A 23341-nucleotide genomic window follows, 5' to 3' on the forward strand; every position below is an offset into this window, starting at 1 on the left:
TTTTCACACAAAATATTGTTCTAAGTATACAAATATAAGTTTATTGATATTCTTTCTCTCCTTCAGCTAGGTCCGTATCGACAAGGAATTCGGCGGGCTGACCCCCCTAAAGGCTGAACCAAGATTATTACTAGTCCACTAAAATTTTCGGTAGGCTTGCAAATAAACTATAATATGGTTAGATTCGACCCCCTAACTTCTACCAGGCCCCATTATAATTATGGGGTGGCTACGGGTCTGCCCTCAGCTCTGGGGTGATTAATGTTTGGTGTATGGTTTTACATTTGCGAAAGATTATACCATGAAGGTACTGCGTTTCTGTGTTCTGAGGGGCACAGGTAACAAAAAAAAAAAAAAAAAAATCATAAAAGCGAATGGTTGAAGAGTTCAGTCCTTTCTTACGTTTCGACCTGTGGGTTGACTTTCCTTATATTGTTTTCAGTTACTGGAACAATAGTGTTCATTGCTAGTCAAGACATATCACAAATATTCATTATCAAAGGGCAGAGTGGATCAAAAGTGGAGCGCTCACGTCTAGCGAGAAGGTTCTCTGGTTCGAATTCAGGCCATATGAGATTGTGGTGGACAACATCGTCTCCCTGGATTTTCTCACCATTCTGACGTTTCTTCCCACATGACCATTCCATCCAGTCTTTTATAATCATCCGCTCTCATTAATAATCTGTTTCCATTTGCGTGCAGGGCATTTACGTGGAACATAAACTAGAAATTTTATTCTTTTTTATTCAATAATAAGCCAATGTAACTAGTTTGCTATCACTACTAGACCGTACTTGTTTTTCTATTGGTTTAAATGTTAACTCATGTGTTCAAAACTTTTCAGTCAGTCTCTAAATTGACAGTAAGTGGGAAAATATTGTGGTGAAATAATAATAGTAATAATAGTGAAAAGTATTTCGATAAGAACACTGGTAAATTCTCAGAATGCTCTTAAACATGATTATTATGGTAAGTTTGTGGGTCCTTGTGTTGAACTCAGTAAATAATTTATGTAATTTTTACTTGGAAAAATGTGTTTTCCCACTTATTTTGGGCTTCCCCCTGAGAGCGTAACTATCGAATCCACGACGAACTTTCATATAAGAAATTAGCACTCTACTATCAAATAACTATGTTTTTATGTTGTTGATCTTTTCTTAAGAAAGAATAAAATCCACTTCGTAACGTCGGTCGTTGACCGAAACATGAGAATATTACTTCCTTTCTTACCTGAGGGTGCAAACAATGTCAATAATATATCAAATTAGTACAATACAACTTTGTCCTAAGAAATTCAAGTATATTCAAATAATCGGTAATAAATAGACAAATAGGTTTATTTTTAAAGAAACCTTAAATTCTTTTACTTTTCTTATTCTTTGTGTTGTTAGCAACGCCGTACACATGTGAAAATTATGCATCGTATCTTTCGCTAAGCCGTTTCCGTAGTGAGCGACCCAGACGTTTTCACCTGTACCGACACGTCACGTACAAACATGGTGGTCGTTATTTTAAGCGCACGAGTAGCAGACCGGAATTCAATCGCAAATTTCAACCTGTTAGAATCTTCTCGTGAGCGAAAGAAAGTGTTCTCCGTAATCAGCCAGCCCTGATTTTTTTTAGAGCAATAAAAGAAAAACCAGTGGAAATGTCCATTCCCAGAATCGTTGTATATTCAAGTTTGTCAGTGCGTGCACGGGGATGACACGTCTAATAACCTAGCATTTGCTCTTACATTCATCCCAGCTCAATTCAAAAGCAGCACTACATCCAGAATGCGTTTTTCCTAAAACATTTTTATGCGCTATATTATCCGAAAAGTGCAAATATCTGCGGATTTTCTCTTTGCATGCATTTAGAACAATGTTTCCGCTACGACATATTGAAAAGACTAGAGACATATATCATATTTTATGGTAACATGCCAATTCCTCGTTTGAGCATAGTTTATATATTTCGATTACTACATCATTTTTCAATTATGATATTAAGTAGTACTACTGCACATCACATCAACATTCTAAATAAGCAAAACGATACATAAATGTGGGTCGTGTCATCATGTTTAGGAGCCCCTGAATATCTATATGCTATGTACGGATAGTGACATTCAAAGTCAATGTCCTATCTTCTGTCACTATGCAGCGCCTTTCTGGCTTCCGCGGAAATTCATGTTATCTATATGCTATGTACGGATAGTGACATTCAAAGTCAATGTCCTATCTTCTGTCACTATGCAGCGCCTTTCTGGCTTCCGCGGAAATTCATGTTTACGTGTCATAAGCTCATTGTAAGCTGCTATGACTTCCTTTCCTGCACACCATCTTATGTGTACACTATAGTGTTTCATTTTAACAAATTATTTCGAGTCAATTTTTTACTTAATTTTTCGAGTTTTTGCCAAGAGTTGTTTGGTTTGCCTCCACGGTGTGTCGGTCGGTAGTCATCCCTTATCTCCCCTAATGCAAAAAAATGTCATATTTTGGTGTCTACTATCAATTCAAATCTTTTTTTTTCCCTTTATTTTATTCATTTTGTGTGTGCATTACAACGTAAAGTTTGAAGTTCAGGATACGCTTTAGCGCTAATATATAGTTTACAAATTCAAAAATAAATGCTTAGGAGAAGTTTATGCAGGCCGCATACGCGTAACTAATGATATATATTAATTCATTTTAGGCTCCTAGGAATGAGTATATCATGCAGGTTATAAATGTGAGTTTAGATTGGTATAATGGAATCTATACTTTTTTCATATTACTCATTTGTTCGAATTGAGAATATGAGCGCAAATAATGTTTGAATACATGCACTATTCACTTTTATCCTTCTTCACTGTTAATAATTTCGTATTTAATGGGCGGGATCGCATTTTTCAATTCAGATTTAGTTTAGGATGGTATAATAATTGCGGTAAACTCTACAATACACTCTTCAGCTGCGCATCGATAAGTAGGGCTGCTTTAAAAAAATGAAGCATACTAGGATAGGGTAGAGGTAGGAACGGGTTAGCTGAAGGTTAGGGAAGTTTTGACCAATTTTCATAAAATTAATACGGCGTAATTTCTCGTTTCTGACTGAGTGTACCGGCTTGAGCAGGCATTAGAAGTTAATCCAATAATCATACTTAACAATGCAACCGTTTATCTAAAAAAAAAAAAAAAGTCGAAAAGTCGCTGTCGAATTTTTGAGACGTTTTCGGTTTTTGAGAAAACCGGTTTTCTGAAAACCGCAAAAGTGATTTCCAAGACCGAAACTGCAAAGGCCGCCAGAAACCGTGTTTGCGGTTTTATAAGCGAAACCATATGTGTCGTTTCCAAAGCTGAAACAATGTTTGCTGTTTTTAATTACACCTTTTAACAATTGCGAAAGCATCTATCAATCAAGACAATTGTATTTATTTATATGTGTGTTTTAACTTTTTTTCATTTGCTCCAAGACTATTATGGTAATATATGTATCACTGTGCGAAAGGGAGAGTTCGATGGTTGTACAAAGTCAAAGCTAAATTAGGGTTGCCATATTTTAAAATTAGAAAAGTGGAGGGTTTTAAACCGTAAGAATTGATGTGAACTTCTGTGTTACAAGTACTGACCTGGGATCCTTCGCACTTTTTTAAAAGTTTTTTCTTTGATGACACTTCCAATGTACTTTTCGACTGTAGGGAAGCAAACTGGACCCCCCTGATTTTCATATATTTTGTAAATTAGAACACGAATCTGAAGAAAATTTGACATTTCAAATTTTGTAACTCCAGATATTCGAACATAAAGTGAATACGGAAGCAAACTGGACTTCTACTGCTTTTTATATATTTTGTAAATTAGACTAAAATGAGCATAATCTGAAGGAATTTTAACATTCCGACTTCCCGAACTCGAGATACTAGAACTAATACAGTAGTTTTATATAGTATGTATAAAAGTAACGAAGAAAGTTCTGTCACTTTTTGACCTATCACCTTAGAGCATAGATATGTCACCTAAGACGTACCTGGAAGATAAAAAATGGTACCCATTAGTATCAACGACCTTCTGCCAACGTTCGGGATGGGCATGGATTCCTTCGCGGTAGAACTTGGTTCGCCGTGAAGCGAAAAAATATCAAGTGCATTTTGCACCTCTACTACGGAGTTGAACTGGAGTCCTCTAAGGTGAGTGTCCAAGGGATGGAACAGGTGATAATCGGACGATGCAATGTTCGGGCAGTATGGCGGATGCAATAGTGTTTCCAATCCAAGGTGTAGGATAGTGTCTCGGTTCATTCTAGCCATGTGGAGCTTAGCGTTATCCCGCAACGGGAGAACCCCTTAGCGATTGAGAAGTGCTGGTTCCAAGGTTTTGAGTTTTTCGTGAACACGGCTCAACTGCTGACAGTAGACAGTTGCATTGATGTTCTGCTCTGACCATCCGTAGCTGTTCCCGATGCACGCTGTCGAGAGCAGTCCACAAAACACAGGAGGACTTTCTCCTGCATTACTGGTTTCAGCTGTTTTGGAACCGGTTAATGGGATTTTAATCAATGACGACGACGCCGTGGAGCTTCGTACAGGACACATCCTGTTCAAAAACGGCTCTTTCCTCATACGAGACAGCAAAGAAAGAGATGTCTACTCGCGTAGCCTTCTGGTTCGGAGTCAAATCATGTGGAACCCATAGACCCAACTTGTAGTGCTTCCCAAGTTGATGGAGGTGCTGCTGAATGGTTTCTCCACTCACATTGAATGTTAGCCCCAGGTCCTCACATGTCTGTCCACTGTTCGCCTCAACTGCTACTTGAAGATTTTCGTTTTGTACATGTGTTGGTCTTCCGCCACGTGGTGCGTCTTTCGTGAGTGTTTCGTCATCGTCCTTAAACTTGCTAAACCATCCTTGCACTGTCTGCGTAATCACGAAAGACCTGAAATATCTTCCGTCCCGCTGCAGTGGCGTTTCACCCAAGTCTGAACTCGTACAGCTTTCACGCCCTTATGACGCACTGTGGAGGTTTCATATTCACTCTGTCCTTACACAAGTTCATGTTGTAAGTGCCACAACCAGGTAGAATGTTGGATATACCCACACCAACAACTGACCTTCGCCCTATTTCCATTCGCTTTCAACTCACGGTGTGAGGGCCAATTGAACACAGACCTCCACAAAAGCGACAGAATTTTCTTGGTTACCTTTATATATCTTACAGATTCCTTCAGATTCGTGTTCCTCGTGGTCTAGTTTACAAAATATATATAAAAATATGGTGGGGTCCAGTTTGCTTCTTTGCAGCTAGTTTTCAAACGAAACTGTATTTTCCAGATTGTACACTTTGCTTCAAACTGAGTTCTGCCCTGGCTAACAAACGTAAATTCGCTTCTATAAGAATCTTTAAAGTTACACTTGAAATTGTCGTTCGGCATTCTTGTAGCTTATGACGGCATGAATAAGTCAAGTATGTTTCTCATAACATCTACAAACGAATATTCATTCGTATAGAACCTCCAATTCATTACGTTAAAAACGTATGAACTACACAAAGAAAACTATTGTGCAATAGAGCAGATCTCTTATTAGCAAATGGCCCTGCACACGCACGCCGCTCATATAGCCCACAGCCTGAGCCTGTGCGCGAGTACAAATTTAACTCAATCGCTATTGAGATTGTCAGAGGTGTAGCAGTTTACCTTCAATACACCAACACTTTATCAACTAAGTCGTCTTAGATTTTTCTCCAATCCCAAAAAGCGGGTGTTTTTTCGTGATCAAGATATGTTTAAGCGGGGGACGAATATAGAACTTGAAAATGTGGTGGTACCCACTAGAATCGGGTAATTTGGCAACACTAAGCCAAATAGAAGATAAGGTATATCCCTATTTAAGATCAATACACATGCAACCCATGAAATTCAATTTAAAATCTCATCTACTTAGACTGGGTTCTTTTATATTATTATTACTCTATCCTCTTGTTTTTAAAAATAGTACTGCCTTTCATTCTTTTGTTAAAAAAATGCACCACCTGATGCCCTCTCTTTAAAAAAAAAAAAGAAAAGAAAGAAAAATGTAGATCGCAATACACAATTTTATTGTTGATTTGTTGCTACTCCGATAAATGTGAATGTTGTGGTTTTGTATGTGTTGACTTGTTTCTTATCGCAAGTCCTAGGCACCTGCAATAGTTTATACATGAAGGAAACACCGATCGTGTTTTATTCTGTATCTTTTTACTTCCCAATAACGATAGCCGTGCCTCTTTGTGAAAAATTGCAACTTATTTTTTTTTTTTTATTCTGCCGATTGCAAAATTGTACTCAACAAAAGTTTCTTTACACTTTAAGACTTTAAAAAATACCTTCTTTCCCCTCTGCAAATTTTGAGCATTTTTTCCCTACGACGAGGAAAATTTTCCTCCATCTGGCAACTGTGAGCCGAAGTGGGGAAAGATATTTTGCTGTTTCCTCGTCGTTACTTGATATTAGTGCTGTCGAATTTTTGTGACATTTGCGGTTTTCGGTTTTTGAGAAAACCGGTTTTGTTAAAACCGAAAACAGCAAATGAGGTTTTCAAAACCGACATTTCGGTTTTATGAAATTACACTTTTTTGAAAAACCGGTTTTCGGTTCTTTCAAAAACCGATTTGGACAGCACTGGTCGCAACGAAGTACGACGAACTTCGAAAAAATATTTATTATTGCTTAACAACAACCCAAAATATGTTGTTACGCTAAAGTAAGTGAGTAACCCATTGATGTTCGGTTGTGCCATGGGATACCTGATTTCTACACTTTTGAACAGTTTGAAAATTATGTAACTGAAATATTGTAAAGACCGCTACCAGGCATGTAGCCAGGATTTAGTAATAGGTGTGTCCGTGATGAAATACTGGTTACCACACCTGGGGCTCGATAATTTTAACTATTTAACTGGCAACATATATTGGTCTGTTTAGCCAGGATTTCCCAGGGGGGGAGGAGTTGACATGAAATACTGTGCTTACACACATCAGGGGCTCGATCGATCTGAAATATTTTACTGGCAACATACCCATATTGGTTTGTTAGGACAATAAAATGAGAATATGTTAGTAAGTATATTAATAACAAACTATGAAGAAATCTCGAGTAAAAGAATATAAAAAAGTAGTGAAAAAGGTATAGTCTTCCGAAGCCATTGGAACTCAGTTCTTCTTTTTCTTATCTTCGTTTAATACCACCAAGGACAGCAACGAGATCTCTTTCGGCAGTAAAGACATCCTATAAAAGGGATTAGTGTTGTTGCAAAATTCAAAATTACTTTAACAAGTGTAACTGGAATCTTTGTTGCCATGCTCATGTGATTGGTGATTGTGGTGATTTCTTAAGTTCTACCTGGGAGTCTATCTGATCGAATCGGTTTATCTATCGTCATTTGTAGTCCATATGATTGGCATGGAACTAGATGGAATTCGGAATGCTCCGTCACAATATATCTATTAATAATATCTATTATTAAGAACCATATTACTAATAATTTTATTTTCATTTATTATGATTTACTTCTAGGTTTTAAATAATTTGGATGTTTTAAAAAATTAAAATTCGTTGACTGTACTTTGTATAACTATTAATATGATTTTTTAAAGTTCCATTCCCATTTGCACTAAAAAGTAGTAAAGTACTAATATACAAATGATGAAAAGAAACCAGTTTGTTAATTAATGTAGAAATTATGTAGAAATAGAGATGAAGTAGTATTAACACACCACAAATTACCGTTAGTAATAGACGTTGGTCTATCTCCTGTCTCTGAAGAGTTGCTCAAACTTCTTTTACATGTAAATTAACGCATGAAATTTCGAGAAATACGTAGGAAGAAGGGTAGTGTGTGGCAATGTTACGTGCTAAACTAAAAACCATAAGACAGTATCTTGCAAATATTGTGAACATGAATATGTATGCGCAAATGCTGATAAAATCGTGAGACATTTGTCTTCTGAAAGTTGCCCAATCTAATTTATTTATAACATTTAAAAATTTGATATGTTTATATCAGTAGTAAAGTTTAGAAAATCCACTTAAATTTAGAAAATCCACTTACATATAAAGTGTTTAGCGGTGTAAAAGTATATGGACTTACTATATCATTTTTTCCATATATTTACTGCAAAGAACATATTGAAAGTAAATATACATTTATCCTACTTTCTAAATACAATAAAATAACATAATACCGTTCAGAATATACAATTTAAAGAATCCTTGGAACAACAGTAATAATATACTGTGATAAAAAATGAATTTAACTTTTAAGTCATAATATAGTATTAGAATAAAATTAGCTTTGTGATTGTACATAAATTCCCATTTTGGGGAACCTTTCCGAGAATATTCCCGAAAAATATCTTCCCGGTAATTTGCCCATTACTACGTGAACACAGATCCGGGCCAAGGGGACTAAGTGTAAAGGGGAATTTTTTTAATTCCGGGTTTTTCCCGAATTTTCTGTTTCAGGTGTATGATACGAGCATGCGAGTGGTACCGTGGAAAATTGCTCGTTATACTGAAGAAAATAGTGTTTCAACCATGACTTTTGGTCAAATTGTAATGACGCAGTATATTTTTTAAATATATATATATATATGGGTCACGTTCAGATTTCCAAAATATTCTCCCTGTCTTAGTTTCGTGGTAGATGATTAAAATTTTGCACACGTATTTGATACATAACAACGTATTTTTAAAAAATATTCAGATCACTACGTCACTGCTGACCCGAGCCAGAGGGACGCAAAAAATTCAATTTTTTTTTCAAAAATCTTCCGGTTTTTCCTATTTCTGGCGTATAATATGGACAAGCAAATGGTACCGTTGGAAATTATGCTCTATCGTGGAAAAAGTAAAACGAGTTATGAGCCATAATGATAAGATAAATAGTAAGGAAGCAGTGACTGCGTGAAAATCTAAAGTTTACCTCAAAAAGTGGAAATCCTAAAAGGGCTTATGGATATTCATGTTTTTTCTGAATAATAATCTCACTTGTGATTTCTTCCTAAACAAAGTAATAATCCAGTAAACCGAAAAATATTACTTGTTTAGCAAACTCTTTGCAAAATACATTTTCTCCTTGAATTGTAAACGTATCATTGCCTTAAACCATTGTTTTAAAATATTTTGCTTTTGGCAGTCTTATACTGCCACAGGATCACACAATTTCAAATCAATATACATACAACAGTAGCAAGTTATTTTAGAAATGCCGTTTATTAGCAATATTCTCTGTCTAACTTTACACAATTTAGTATTCAAATGTCGGGGAGAAAATTTAAAGTTAGCAGGTTATAGTAGAATGGGAAACGTAATTAAATAAATTGCTAAATTACCGTTTTTGTTTCTCACCCTAGCCACATGTTGGTGAGCAACACACAAGTTTAAAACATTCCTCTCCCTTGGGAGAACTGTTTTATAATTTGAGAAGGTATCTCCGTAAATACATCTTCTACAAATACATATTCTATCCTTAATCTTCCTCTTCTTGGTTTTCCTTCTGCCTTTCTTTCTATGAACACAATGATTTAACCCATTTACGCCTCCCGGGTTAAAAACGACCCACTTAGTATTTTGTTATTGCTAAAGCTTATATATTTGCCCCCGGGTCGTTTTCGACCCGGTATCATAATTCGCCAATGGGAGATCAGCAAAACGAAATGACACTAAATTTACCAAGAATAGGTAAAAAATGATCTATTTTCCAAAATAAATCAAAATACAAAACAAAAAAATAAGGGCTTATATGGATTAAGGGGGTCCTGAATAATATGGCGAAACAAGCTGTTTCTTTTTCTTCCTATTATTTTCATTATGTATCATTTTTCATTAGCCTCCTTTAGTACGTCTTCGTTTCTTTTCCTCTTGCTCCATGATATCTCCAGCATTCTACGCCACCACCACATTCCAAATGCTTCCAGGTTGGATATTTCAGCTTTTCTCAGTGTCCTCGTCTCTAATCCGTAAAGCGCCACGCTCCATACCAGGGTCTTAATAAGTAGTTTTCGAACTTCCAACGACAGATTTCTTCATGTTGGCAGTCCTCTTTTCGTATTGATTTCTTGTTTACCCTGAGCTATTCTGGAACTCCCATTTTTCTCTCCTCCGCACGAGGATATTAGACTTTCTAATTAGGGGAACGTTTTACTATATTCGATTTTCTCTCCGTCCAGCCATACGTTTTCACCTTTCTGTTTTGCATTTGGGTTTTCTTCAAATTTATGTTCATTTTGCATGTTATTCCTACTTGGTCGTTGAAGTTTGAAAGTGCTTCCTTTAGGTCCTCTTCGTTCTCCGCTATCAGTGCTATGTCATCAGCAAACCTTATTGTGCTCAACACCTGTTCATTTACGTTTACGCCTTTTCATTTTTTTTTAAAATCTCCCATAACATCTTCTATAAAGACGTTAAACAAAGGAGGTGAAACTGCACATCCTTGTCTTACTCCTTTACATATTCTTGCTTTTATCTGATCTCTTCCTATAACAGCTGTCTGGTTCCTGTAAAGTTTGTATATATTTTTTCTGCCTCTGTAAGCTACCTTCTTACCTTTCAACGCTCTGAGCATGATGTTACATTCTGCGTTGCCAAAAGCTTTATCTATATCTAAAAATGCTATCACAATTGACAATGTTTATTCTATTGTGCTGTTCCATGATCAATCGTAGACTAAATATTGCTTCCCTTGTTCACCTTATTCTTCTTAATCCAAACTGGTCCTGCGATAGCTATTCTTCAATTTTCCCTTGCACTTGTTGTGTGATAATTTTGCACAGTATTTACGATGCATGGGAAAGTAAAGTTAACATTCTATGTTTCTCGCATTTTCGTTCGCCTTTTCTCTTCTGGATACGGATCAATATGCTTTCCTTGAATTCTCTGGGTAGTTTTCCCGAGATGTATATTTTACTAATGAGATTATGTGATTTCTTCTTTGTTTCTATTCTGAAATTCTAAATCACTTCCGATGGTATTTGAAGTATTCTTGGGGGCTTTACCAAGTTGCATTTTCTGCAAAGCATTGTCAAATTTGCACTGTAAAATTGATAGTCCTTATTAATTTTCATCGACGTCTTCTTCCTTCCTTATCTCTTCTTCGTTCACTCAGTCTCCTTTGTAGAGTTCTTCAGTGTTTTCCATCCCTCTTCTTTTTATCTGCTCTTCTATTAGCGTTGTCCCGTCTTTGTCTATGATAATGTATGTGTGTTTGTTTTTCTCACCGAATTATTTTCTAGCTTTTCTATATGCTCTTTCTGATTACTCTTGACGATATTTTCCTCAATTTCTTTGCACAAGTTGTGTATCCAGTTTTGTCTGGCTTTCTTTATTTGTCCGTTGATATGATTTCTGCGCCTTCTTAATTCATCTTTGTTTTGTTTAGCTTCAACTGTCTTATTTTTGCCATCAGTTTCAATATCTCTAGCGGTGGCTCAGTGGTAGATCGTTAACGTCCGGTGCTTGGGGTCCCTGGTTCGATCCCAGCTCGTGCCGTGTGGATTGTGGTGAACAAACACCGTGCTCGTGGGTTTTCTCGGGATTCTCCCGTTTCCTTTCACTTTCTTCATTCCTTCATTTCTCATCATCGTCTCTTTTAACCTAACCGGCATAATAGTGTGACATAAAACTAATGATTTCATTTCATTTTTTTAAATTTTCTGCTGTTGTCCAGGTTTTATCGATTCTCTTCCTGTGTGCTCCTCGGCTGCTTTATAATCTCTGCTTTCATGGCTTTCCATTTCGAGTTCATGTTGTAAACCGCTAGACGTATGTTTGACGTCTCTCTGTCAGAGTTGCAAATTCCCTTTTCGTGTTTCCATTTTCTCTTAGCTGGATTGTGCTCTATCTTTTGATTGTTGCTGCCGTTGTTTTCTTCTTTAGCCGGAGTTCGCTCTTTATCAAAACTAAATTATGGTGTGAATTAACGTCTGCTTCTGGGTAACTTTTACTCTTCTTCACTTGATTTCTAAATGCTTCTGGGACCAGTATATAGTCTATTTGACTACTGATTTTGTCCATGATTTGACTACTGATTATCTTCTTAGTGTTTCTTCAAAGAGATCATTTGTTACAGTCAAATTATGGTTTTGCAGAACTGTTCTAGTAGTGCACCTCTCGCATTCCTTTCTCTTAGGCCAAAATTTCCAGTTACAATTTAGTCTTTTTCTTCGCCGCCTATTGCGTGCCAGTCACCCATGATTATTAAATTGTTCTGCTCTTCACCTTTCATCAATACTTCCTCTACTTGGTCATAGGTTCCTTGTACCTCCACATGTGTGTAGCTTGATGTAGGCGCATATACTTGGATTATCGTCAAATTCCTCGGTTCTTTCGCTATCTTCAATATTACAATCCTTTGTGTGTTCAGCTGCCTATACCTTTCTGTCCTTTCTTCTTATTCAATACAAAACCGACTTCTGCTTCGCCGTTTGCTGCTCCTGAATATATCATTTTGAACTCCCCGCTCCATGTATCTCCCCCATCAGGCCACTTGACTTCCCAAGATATCTGTCTTCATGCGTTCCATTTCTTTTTTCATGTTTCCAAGTTTTCTATATTGTAATAGCGATCGTATATTCCAGGTTTCTATCCTTCAGGGGTTTCGTTTGATGACGAGCGAGGAGGCCTTGTTTTGTTTCTCTCCACTGCTTGAAATGACTCAGTTTGAGACAGTAATGTCGTATTCCCTAATATTACGTTGTCTTTCTCCTTTCAGTGTTGTTTCCTAGGGACTATGTAAGCTGATGGCATCTCAACTCCTTCCACTTCGCACTGAAAGAGCCAAGAAGACATCTTGTCTCCTCTTGCTTATTTCCACATTGAAGCCTTGCCGATGTCAATCATTATCAGCCTCACTGTAGTAATGGTAGAGTTGCTGCCAACTACAATAATCTCTCTCTTCGTTTGACTCCTACTCCTAACGACCTGTCTTATATGGGAAGCACTCTGATACCGAAGCTTCTCCGGTATAGCTTTTGGAGTCATTAGAGCACGCAAGCCCCGCACCGCCCACTCCAAACGCGGCAAGGTGGCGATATTCTAGAGGGAGGCTAAACTAGTTGCAGCTTTATACCTAAGACGAGCAAGGACATGAGTGACCACGATGTCGAAAAGCAAATTCAAAATCTATGTGGACCAGTTATTGCAAACAGAGTTAAAAATTTAGCTCATTCAAATTATCATGCCAACGGAAGTGAAAGTACATGTTATTTTTTATTATTTAACACTTCTATACATTTGTTGTTAATGCGCATGTCTTAATGCACGTTCTCTGTACAACTCTACCCGCGAACAAAAGTACTCAGCTCACTTCTGTGCAACCAACAAGATAGGATTTCTCAATTACGAGAACAAGAAGCTATCAAATATCCTTATATTATGAGAAAAACTTACTTTACCATCAAATTACTATTACACTAATCAACAAGATTTTAGCACTGAAATGAAAATACATGATTATAATAGAACTTTTCACGTAGAATTCGAATCAGCAATCAGTTTTTCTCCATCGCTCTCAGTTTCCCCGTGACAGAGGGATTTTCAGGAAATTTCCCCTAAAATTTTCTTTTTTTTAACTATTTTTGTACCTGTAGTTCGGATACCTTTAGATATATGAACACACAAATTTTATTGTATGTTAGCTAGATTTATACTTAGTAAGCCCTTTAAGTTTCATAAGAATCGCTTTATTCATTTTAGAGAAATGATCATATTTATATAAAATATGCTATGTGTAGTCTTCATTTTACCATATTCATTAGTGCAGATAAAATCATATATAACTTCCACCAAAATTACAATATAAGCACGGTTTATACCTCATTGGACTTCCAATAAAACCTATTTTCAATTATGTGTACACCATGTCGTCATTTTTGTATGAGAAAATTTCTAGATGGATTTTGTGGGAAATTCCCTCCAAAATGTAGTTTATAAGATTTTTTTTGTCTCAACTTGCTATTTGTATATAGTGATACAGAAACAGGAACTGCACTAAACCATAGTTTTCTGTCTACTTAATTTGAATAAATAATGTTAATTTCATGTGTATCACATTGTTCTGTCTAATTATATAAACTATTTTGTCTATTTATAGGTAATAAAGAATATACTATGCAAGACTTTTACCAAACACAAAAATCTAACGTTGACGTATTATTGTCGGCACATAGATGGATGCACAAATACACGCATGCTTTCTGTGCAAAATAAGTAACTTTTTAATATTTTGATCTGGCAACAATGCATAAAAAATGATGACTTACGTAGCCTGATGATTGTGAGTAGCGTTGAGTGACGGTCCAAGCTGGACGTGTTTTAGATGTGGCCGCGTGTAAGTTGAAGTGCTTATGCATTGTGGAGTTCGAATAGATTGTGTTGTGTGGTGATGCACTGAGTCAGATTACGTTTGTGCTGCTTCATGATTGATGGAGTGTAGATTCGTGTGTATGTGTGTGTGATACCTTACAGGATACAAGATGCCGAGGAAGTGTGTAAATCACCCGGACAATTTCTGTTATGTATGTGGGGAGCTGACATTTAAATCGCAACTTCGATGTTTTACTCCACTTGTGAGGAAGTGTTATCAGTTATATTTTGGTTGCTGTGTAGGAGACCAAGATAAGAACTGGGTTCCTCACTACATTTGTTGTACTTGCGTGAAACGTCTGACTGGGTGGGCAAATGGTGGACGAAGCATGAACTTCGCAGTACCGATGATCTGGAGGGAACCAAAAGACTGCTACTTTTGTATGACACACATAAAAGGATTAACCAATAAATCTGAGAATACAGTACAGTACCCTAATTTGCCGTCAGCAATGAGGCCAGTTCCACACAGTGCAGAATCACATATACCATAACCATCTTACGGTAAATGAGGATTACGTACTTGAGGCAACTACTGAAGTTCCAAATGAAGAAGTTGATCTTACTTATGTAGGAAGCACATCTACATTGGATACCCATCTGATAACTCAGGATGAACTAAATGACCTCGTACGGGATTTAAAACTCTCCAAGATACAGGCAGAACTTCTTCCTTCTAGACTTAAAGGCTGGAATTTGCTTTATCATGACACTAAAGTGTGTATTTTTCGAAACTGTCATACAGAGTTTCAAAAGTACAATTCTCAAGAAAATAATTTGGTGTATTGTAATAATGTCTGTGCTGTGATGGATACACTCGGACATGCACATATAAGTACAGAGTGGAGATTGTTTATTGACTCTTCCAAAACTAGTTTGAAGCCTGTCCTTTTGCACAATAGCAACAAATTTCCTCCAGTGCCTTTGGCTTATGCAACTAATATGAAGGAAACATATGAAAACATCAAAATAGTGTTAGAAAGAATTCAGTATGAGAATTACAAGTGGGCCGTTTGCTGCAATTTAAAAGTTATTTCTTTGTTAATGGGTTTGCAGCTTGGTTATACTAAATATTGTTGTTTCCTCTGCGAATGAGACAGCGGGAACAAAGCGGACCATTACATGAAGAAGGAATGACCAAAGCATGTATTAACTCCTGGACAGAAGAATGTTGTTTATTCCTCACTAATGAGCCCTGATAATTCTAATTCCTTTTGACATAAAGTTGAGGCTCTTCAAAAACTTCGTTGAGGCAATTTACAAAAGTAATGCAGGATTTTGTTACCTCAAGGTAAAATTTCCTCGGGTTAGTGACATTAAAGTCAAGAAGATTTTTGTAGGTCCCCAAAATGATGTTTGATTCGTGACCAAAATTTTGAGGATATCTTAACTCTGGTTGAGAAAGCAGCTTGGTGTTCATTTAAATGTGTAACAGAGATTCTTTTTTAGAAAACCAGAAAGCCCCAAATTACCGTGAAATTGCGAGTGATTTCCTGCAATCATTCAAAGAAATGGGTTGCAACATGTCCCTTAAAGTTCACTTTCTAGACTCACATCTAGATTTCTTTTCTGGAAACCTTGGTGCTGTTACTGATGAGTATGGGGAACGTTTTCATCAGGATATTTCCTCCATGGAGAAGAGATGACAAGGACAGTGGAGTTCACAAATGCTAGCTGATTACTCTTGGACACTCAAAAGAGATGTTCCAGAAGCTAAACACAGAATAAAGTCGACAACTAAAACATTTTAGTTAAGGTAAGTAAGTGTTCATTTAATAAGAGGATGCCACTCATTCTTTTGTATTATTGATTAAGTAGACATAGAATTAAGTTTTAGTGCAGTTTCTGTTTTTGTATCACTATATACAAATAGCAAGTTAAGAGAAAAATCCTATAAACTACTTCTTGGAGGGATTTTCTCACAAAATCCCTCTAGAAATTCCCTCATACAAACAAATGGTGACACGGTGTATACATCATTGAAATTTTTTTTTTTATTTCAAATCCAATGAGGTATAGACCGTGCTTATATTGTAATTCTAGTGGAAGTTATATATGATTTTATCTGCACTAATAAATATGGTAAAATGAACGGTACCCATAGCATATTTTTATATAAATATGTTTATTTCTCTAGAAAGATAAATCCAATTCTTATGAGACTTAGAGGGCTTACTAAGTATAAGTCAAGCTAACATACGATATAATTCGTGTGTTTATATACCTAAGGGTCCCCGATCTACAGGTATGAAAATGGTAAAAAAAACGAAAAAAAATTGCCGAAAATCCCTCTGTCAGGGGAAAACAGGGTGATGGAGGAAAACTGATTGCAGATTCGAATTCTACGTAAAAAGTTCTGTTGGAATCAGGTATTTTCATTTCTGTGCTAAAACCTTGTTGACCACTGTAATAGTAATTTGATGGTAAAGTACGTTTTTCTCATAATATAAGGATATTTGAAAGTTTCTTGCTCTCGTAATTGAGAAATCCTATCTTGTTGGTTGCACGGAAGTGAGCTGAGCACTTTTGTTCGCCGCTAGAGTTGTAAAGAGAACGTGTATTAAGACATGCGTGTTAACTACAAATGTATGGAAGTGTTAAATAATAAAAAATAACATGTACTTTCACTTCCGTTGGCATGATGATTTCAATGAACTAAATTTTTAACTCTGCTTGCAATAACTGGTCCACATAGATTTTGAATTTGCTTTTCGACATCGTGGTTACTCATGTCCTTGCTTGCCTTAGGTATAAAGCTGCAACTAATTTAGCCTCCCTCTAGAATATTGCCACCTTGCCGCGTTCGGAGCTGGCGGTGTGGGGCTTGCGTGCTCTAATGACTCCAAGAGCTATACCGGAGAAGCTTCGGTATCAGAGTGCTTCCCATATAAGACAGGTCGTTAGGAGTAGGAGTCAAACGAAGAGAGAGATTATTGTAGTTGGCAGCAACTCTACCATTACAACAGTGAGGCTGATAATGATTGACATCGGCAAGGCTTCAATGTGGAAATAAGCAAGAGGAGACAAGATGTCTTCTTGGTTCTTTCAGTGCGAAGTGGAAGGAGTTGAGACACCATCAGCTTCTGCGTGTGGGAGAGAAAAATAATTTTCTGTCGACTAGTGTTATTATTCGGAAAGACTGCGAAGATATTTATAAAACAAAATCGATTGACGTAATAAGACTCAAAAATTTTCTCTGTTACTCTGTTTCTTCTCCTCCACTACTTACGTCACTGTCCTACAATTATAAGATGGTGCAAACCTACTTCCTTTTCTGATTGAAACAAATTATAAATGTACAATTTGAAGAAAAGCAACAAGATTACACAACACTAAACAAGGTAAAAACTAGAACAGGGTTTTAGTTCGTTAGAGCTTACAAGATATTCGTAATATTGCGATGTGCAAACAAGATCGAGAACATTTCTATTTTGTCGATTTTTTAGCGGGTGATAGTCCATCATTATAACTTTTCATTGATACTGTATCGTGCAACCATCAAAGAGACACATCACTAGAGGCGAATTATCATGGCCTAAAACTGTAGATAGATATACGGAAGAATGACCTAAGAACTGAGAATATGAGAATTAAGCTCGTAACTGTTAACTTCAAAGAAAGCAACAAATATACCAAGTGATGGACTTAGTCTCCTCAAAGCCAGAAAGTTACGATAGCTTTGTCAGTTGAAATATGACTTTTCATTGTAAAAGTAAATAAGCAAATGCAGATTTAAACAATGTAACGATTAAGATAATACAGCATATTAGTCAGCGTTAAATGAACTCTTTCTTCTCATCTGGACCTGCTATGTAACATGCTGTGTTTCTGTGTGCTGAACATTACTGTAAAGTAAAGAAACAATATCTGCACATAAATCGTGTAATTAATGTTTAAAATTCAACAGGGACACTTTCAGGAAGATGGAATTCCTAGACACACTGCCTGTTTCCGACAAGATACAGACGGTAAAAAAAAATAACAATTCAAACATCAGGAATGGTTGAAATATATTACACACAATTAATTTAGTAAATATATAATGAAGATACCACTTCAGGTTTCCCACATACCTTTCATGGAGCCGATGTGCTTATAATATATAAACAAAGACTAATATATATAGTTCAGATCATCTTACGTTTTCTGATCATCTTTTAAATTCCAACTTATGAGAAGTTTTGTTAGCACAGTGCAAAGTCTTAAACATGTTTCCAAAACAAAAGAATAAAAAGAAAATGGAACTAAGACCCAAACATTCCAAAAATGAGAAATCACGTAAATTAGAAAAAATGACGATAACATGAGTTAGAATCATAGCTGAACATTGAAACATGACAGAAGCTTTCAAAAATACGCATCTTTGGATTACCATCTGTTGTTGGAATACAAAGTGTAATATTATGTGTATTTGATGCACATTGTGCTCACGATACTAGGAATTCTACTTCTTATAATCGGCCATTACATTGCTTAACTAAGCTAAGATCTTTCTTTTCCCTTGTGTTAACCGAATCTAAATTTTAAGATCCTAATCATCTCTGACCGAATCATTTCTCATGCAGCTTCTTTCATAGAAATTGGTATCTTTTTAAACTAGTGTGTAAAATTTTAAGTGTTGTAGCTGTTTTCATGTTGTAGCATTTTTGTTATAATTTTCCGGCATACAATATGATTTTATACTATACATTTGCACTAGCACTTTTTGAGTTTGTTCCTGTAGCTTTAGTGTACTAGAGTGAAGCTGTAGATTATGGCTGTAGTAGGATTCATTCTACTTAAGTCATCTAAAAAAAATACATATATGAAAGAGACTTCTACAGCACTACACTTGGATAATTGAATGAATAGGCCTAATTCGTTAGCGAGTAATGAAACACATGTCCTTCTGTAATGAGTCAGTGGCTATGCCTGTAACTAAGTGTATGAACTCAAATATTAAATTAGGGGTCGCTGTGGCTCAGTGGTAGAGCTTTAACCTCTGGTGCTTGGGGTCCCGGGTTCGATCCCAGCCCCCGCCAAGTGAACCTTGTGGTGGAGAAACACCGTGTGCATGAATTTCCCCGGGATTTTCCCGTTTCCTCCCACATCCCCATTCCACCATTTCATTCATAATCACCGTCTCCTTTAGCCTAACCGGCATATCCGTGAACGTAAAACTTAAAGACTTCATTTCATTTCAAATATTAAATTTACATGAAAATTGAGATGGTATTTCGGCGATTTAAAGTAGGAAAACAACACTAAGAAAGACAATCTGCAATACAGTAAATCACTAAAGAAAACGGGCATATACTAACACAAAATCACCAACAGAATAGTAATGCAATAAATCAGCTAAACCTAATAGAAAAATCTGCTATTTGCATTAAATTGATTAATAAAGAGAGATCTCGTATAATTGTAAATGTTGTACGAAATATATTTAATTTTAATTATTCTGAGAATGAATAAGTAGGTACTATTCAATATGTGACAGAAGGATATGTTAGATGTACGTTGATAAACTGTTTATTAAGTGATGTAAAGGATAGTTTTAAAATTATTTCGCAGCCACAAACGAAAACAACTGCCTCATAACGGGACGTACAAAGCATTTCGAAATTTATTATTATGTCATATTTTGTTCTTATATAGTGAAAATGTCATAAAAGAGATCAGCAAGGAAGAATTGTTAAATTCATCAGAAGTATAATTTCACCTCATATATTCTGGTTATGTATACAAACAACAGTGGTGCCCCCCCTCATGTCCATGACGCACCCCCCTCAATTGCCTATCCGTAGGTGTTCCTCCATAAAAAAAATCTTTTCGATTAATATTTACACCCTCTCAAACATATTTATATAGATTTTTACCCCCCCCCAATATTTCAATGACGCAGTTTGCGTCATAGCCCCCCCTTGTGGGCACCCCTGCAAACAAAACGATTTTCTATTAAACAAATGTGCAAAGGAAAATATGTTTATGATTAGTTCGATCAACTTCAATTTCAAACAGAAATTCCTTTCCCTGAAAATTCATTTATCAAACATTAAATTCCAGGCGTTTCCAATCTTCGTCACCCAGAACTTGTTGATATTGTGAAGGAAGCTCTGTGTTTGTGCTGTCCCCCACATTAAAGACTGATAATGATTGATCTGTTATTGAATGATTGATTTTGTAAATATCAAATTTGTCAGCGAACAATTGTGTGGGTTGCCTATATGTGTGCGTACTGTTTGTTCTGTGGAATTTAGTGTATTCTGAAAAAGGACATAAAACTCTGCTATATTATGATTATTTGTTTATAATACGTTTTAAGAAACGAGCAACATGTGGACTGATTCTCTGAAAAAGTAGTAACTGATTGTTCAGTGTTTTGCTGAATCAGCATTTTGTAAATGTAATATGTTTTTATGTAATTGTCTTGCGTTTTGTAATAAATGTGTGAGAGACTCTTTCCTGACCCCTCCCACTACCGCAACTCCCGTGACGTCTGGGACTCGCTTCTAGGCTCACCTGTAATAGTCGCCAAGCCTTGGGCTCAAGCGTAAATAGGACCGGAGACTTCCGCTTTGGGGAGTTGATCTTAAGATTTGGAGGTTGCGGTGGAGGTTGCTATCGGAGCGGAGTGGCTGTTGGAGTTGGACTCCGAACTGGCTGATGGTTGTTGCATCTGTCAGTGGATGAGAGCCTGATTCACCAGAGGGAATTTCACCAACGATCCGAGACCAACGGACCACCGGAGCCATTCAGAGATCAAGGAGCCGAGCCTGTGGAGATCTGACTTGATCATCGAGAAGTATCAGCTTTTGGGCCCAGATGTAGTAAGGGTTTTCTATCAATTCCCTAACCTTCTTCCCATACCCAGTCTCTCTTTTATAAGAAATCCTTTTGCTAATTCTTTACTGGATAATTATGCCTTTTCTTCAGAGGATAGCCGTCCGATCTTAATACCTGTCTAGAGCTATAATCCCCATTTTTCTTCTGACGTCTAGTGTGTAACAGCTGCTTTTGCCAATTTTTCCTTCCTCTCACTCACCCTCTTCATGGTGGAGATGTGCTTTTCTAACTTTGCTAGTTCTCTTTTTGCAAGTTTTTAGTTGTTGTTTTCTAGCGTTTTTCTCTCCTTTCATGATTTTCTGTTTCTGAATTGGCCAATATCTGTTTTTTGAGCGGGTATTTCCGTGACAAATCTAGGCTGGATCTCTTGCGGGAGTGTAGTAGACGGACTCCGATCGAGACGAGTTATTGGGCGTATCTCTTGCAACAGACAGATGGTTTCACCAGAATGGAGGACGATTCGCTATTTTTTGTTGGGTCTAAGAGTAATTCACTACTTATGCAGCGAGGCATCTCTTTTGCGAGTCAATGCAAGGTTTATTGCGGAGGTATGGACGTTACCCCGAGCAGAACCTTGCTAAGGGCGTAGTGCTGTATGAGGAGGGTTTCACCCTATTGTGATTGCTCCTTTGGCATGTGGTCTTTTTTCGAGTGAAAAGTACTACTCAAGCGTTGAGGCCTGGTGGTCGAGTCCTCACATGGAGTTCGTTGCGGTTAGATGGAATTTCTGACCGATCCGGATTCCTCGTTTAGGGGCGAAGTATCGCTAGAGTCCGAGAGGTTCTCCTCAAGTGGAAAGTAGCTCACCTGTATGCCTTATTTCTCGAGCATGATGTTTGGGTTGTGGCTAAATATTCTTTTCAATACTTTTTGAAGTTTTGTTTTCCTGAGTGCTCCCAGATTTCTATCCTGTAAGTATATATATATATATATTAGATTATTAGAATTTTTAGTATTTATGTGATGTGTAGTTGTCTGCCCAAGTTTTTAAAGTTTTTGTGTCTATGTTGTTTTATTTATATGAGGAATTAGGTGTGCCAACTGAGGAAATTTTAGATCACAGTAATGCCGTTTATTTTGAACCTGAGTTTATCTCAAAAGTCTGCGAAGGTTACGCGTCAGTATTTGTATAATTTGTGTCAGCAGTTACTTGTGTCAGACACTTTTTCTGAGATTTCTGGTCTTCCTCGTCGTGTTCAAGCCTGAAAATTTTTGACATGGCGTCTGCAGGAAATATCGCAGGAGGTGAAGATCCTGTTCAATACACGAATTCGATCATTAGCCCTGAGCCACATTTGCACGTTTTGAGGAGGATGTTAAAGGATTTTTGCGGTAGTATGAAATTGTTGCTGAAGTGAATGAGTGGACTGGTGTACGGAAAAAGTTAATACTAGGGTCTCCCAGAATTTGTTGATATTTAACAACAACCTTTAAAATGTTCTCGATCATGCGATAGTTTTCGGGGATTGACAGATAGAAGTCTTACGGAAAACTGTTCAGATTTTAACGTTTCTTCAGTTTTTATCTCCTTGTGTAAAACTTTATAGCTCCACTGTAATAGATACAAATTTGAAATAAATAGCATTTTCCACATGATTTTCTGTGCTTTTATATTATCTTCATTTCAGTTGCAGTCCTTGCTTATCTGTTGGATAGCCCGTGATCTATTGATGCAGGTTGTCCCGGATCCAATGCCAGGTCCGCAAGGAGAAAATTTTTTCATTTAATCATCATTCACATTTGCTAATTGCCCGTTTCCGTGAGGCTGAAAGAGCATAATGGTGGAACGTTAAATAAAGAATCTTTTTATTTTTTCTAGCAATTCCTTTGGCATTATTCCCTTTCATTTTTATAACACCGCAGTAGCCTGTAATATGAAATACATACGTAATGAACGAACTATTGAGATGAAAACGTATCTCTCAGGCGTTCGAATATACAAGAGCAGTTCTGTACTCACATTCATTCTCCATAAGCTGTGATACTTATTGCTGGTAGACTTCTAAATTTTCTAATAATTATTATTATTGTCAGTTAGCGCGGGAAGTATCTAGTAGAGTTTCGCTTGAAGGAAGAATGTCTTTAAAATAGTTATAATTGTATTATCTGTCAGGAAAGTAAATGTACACCTATTTTTCGAGTCTGGCATTCCTG

At 36.7% G+C, this 23341-nt stretch overlaps 1 protein-coding gene across 5 annotated transcripts in view; it reads left to right on the forward strand.

Annotated features, from left to right (window-relative positions):
* LOC145689972 (uncharacterized) overlaps positions 1-23341 on the forward strand; it is a 61209-nt gene that overhangs the window by 11665 nt on the left and 26203 nt on the right. Inside the window, exon 2 of one of the 5 annotated variants that reach the window (XM_081764382.1) lies at positions 20408-22098. The exons of the other annotated variants lie outside the window; for them this stretch is intronic. The gene's annotated coding sequence lies outside the window, so the exon portion shown is untranslated. The remainder of the gene's footprint in view (positions 1-20407; positions 22099-23341) is intronic. 5 annotated transcript variants of the gene reach the window in all.

Source organism: Thermobia domestica, chromosome 7 (genome assembly GCF_964235325.1).
Source record: "Thermobia domestica chromosome 7, izTheDome1.hap1.1, whole genome shotgun sequence".
Classification (NCBI taxonomy): Eukaryota; Metazoa; Arthropoda; class Insecta; order Zygentoma; family Lepismatidae; genus Thermobia; species Thermobia domestica.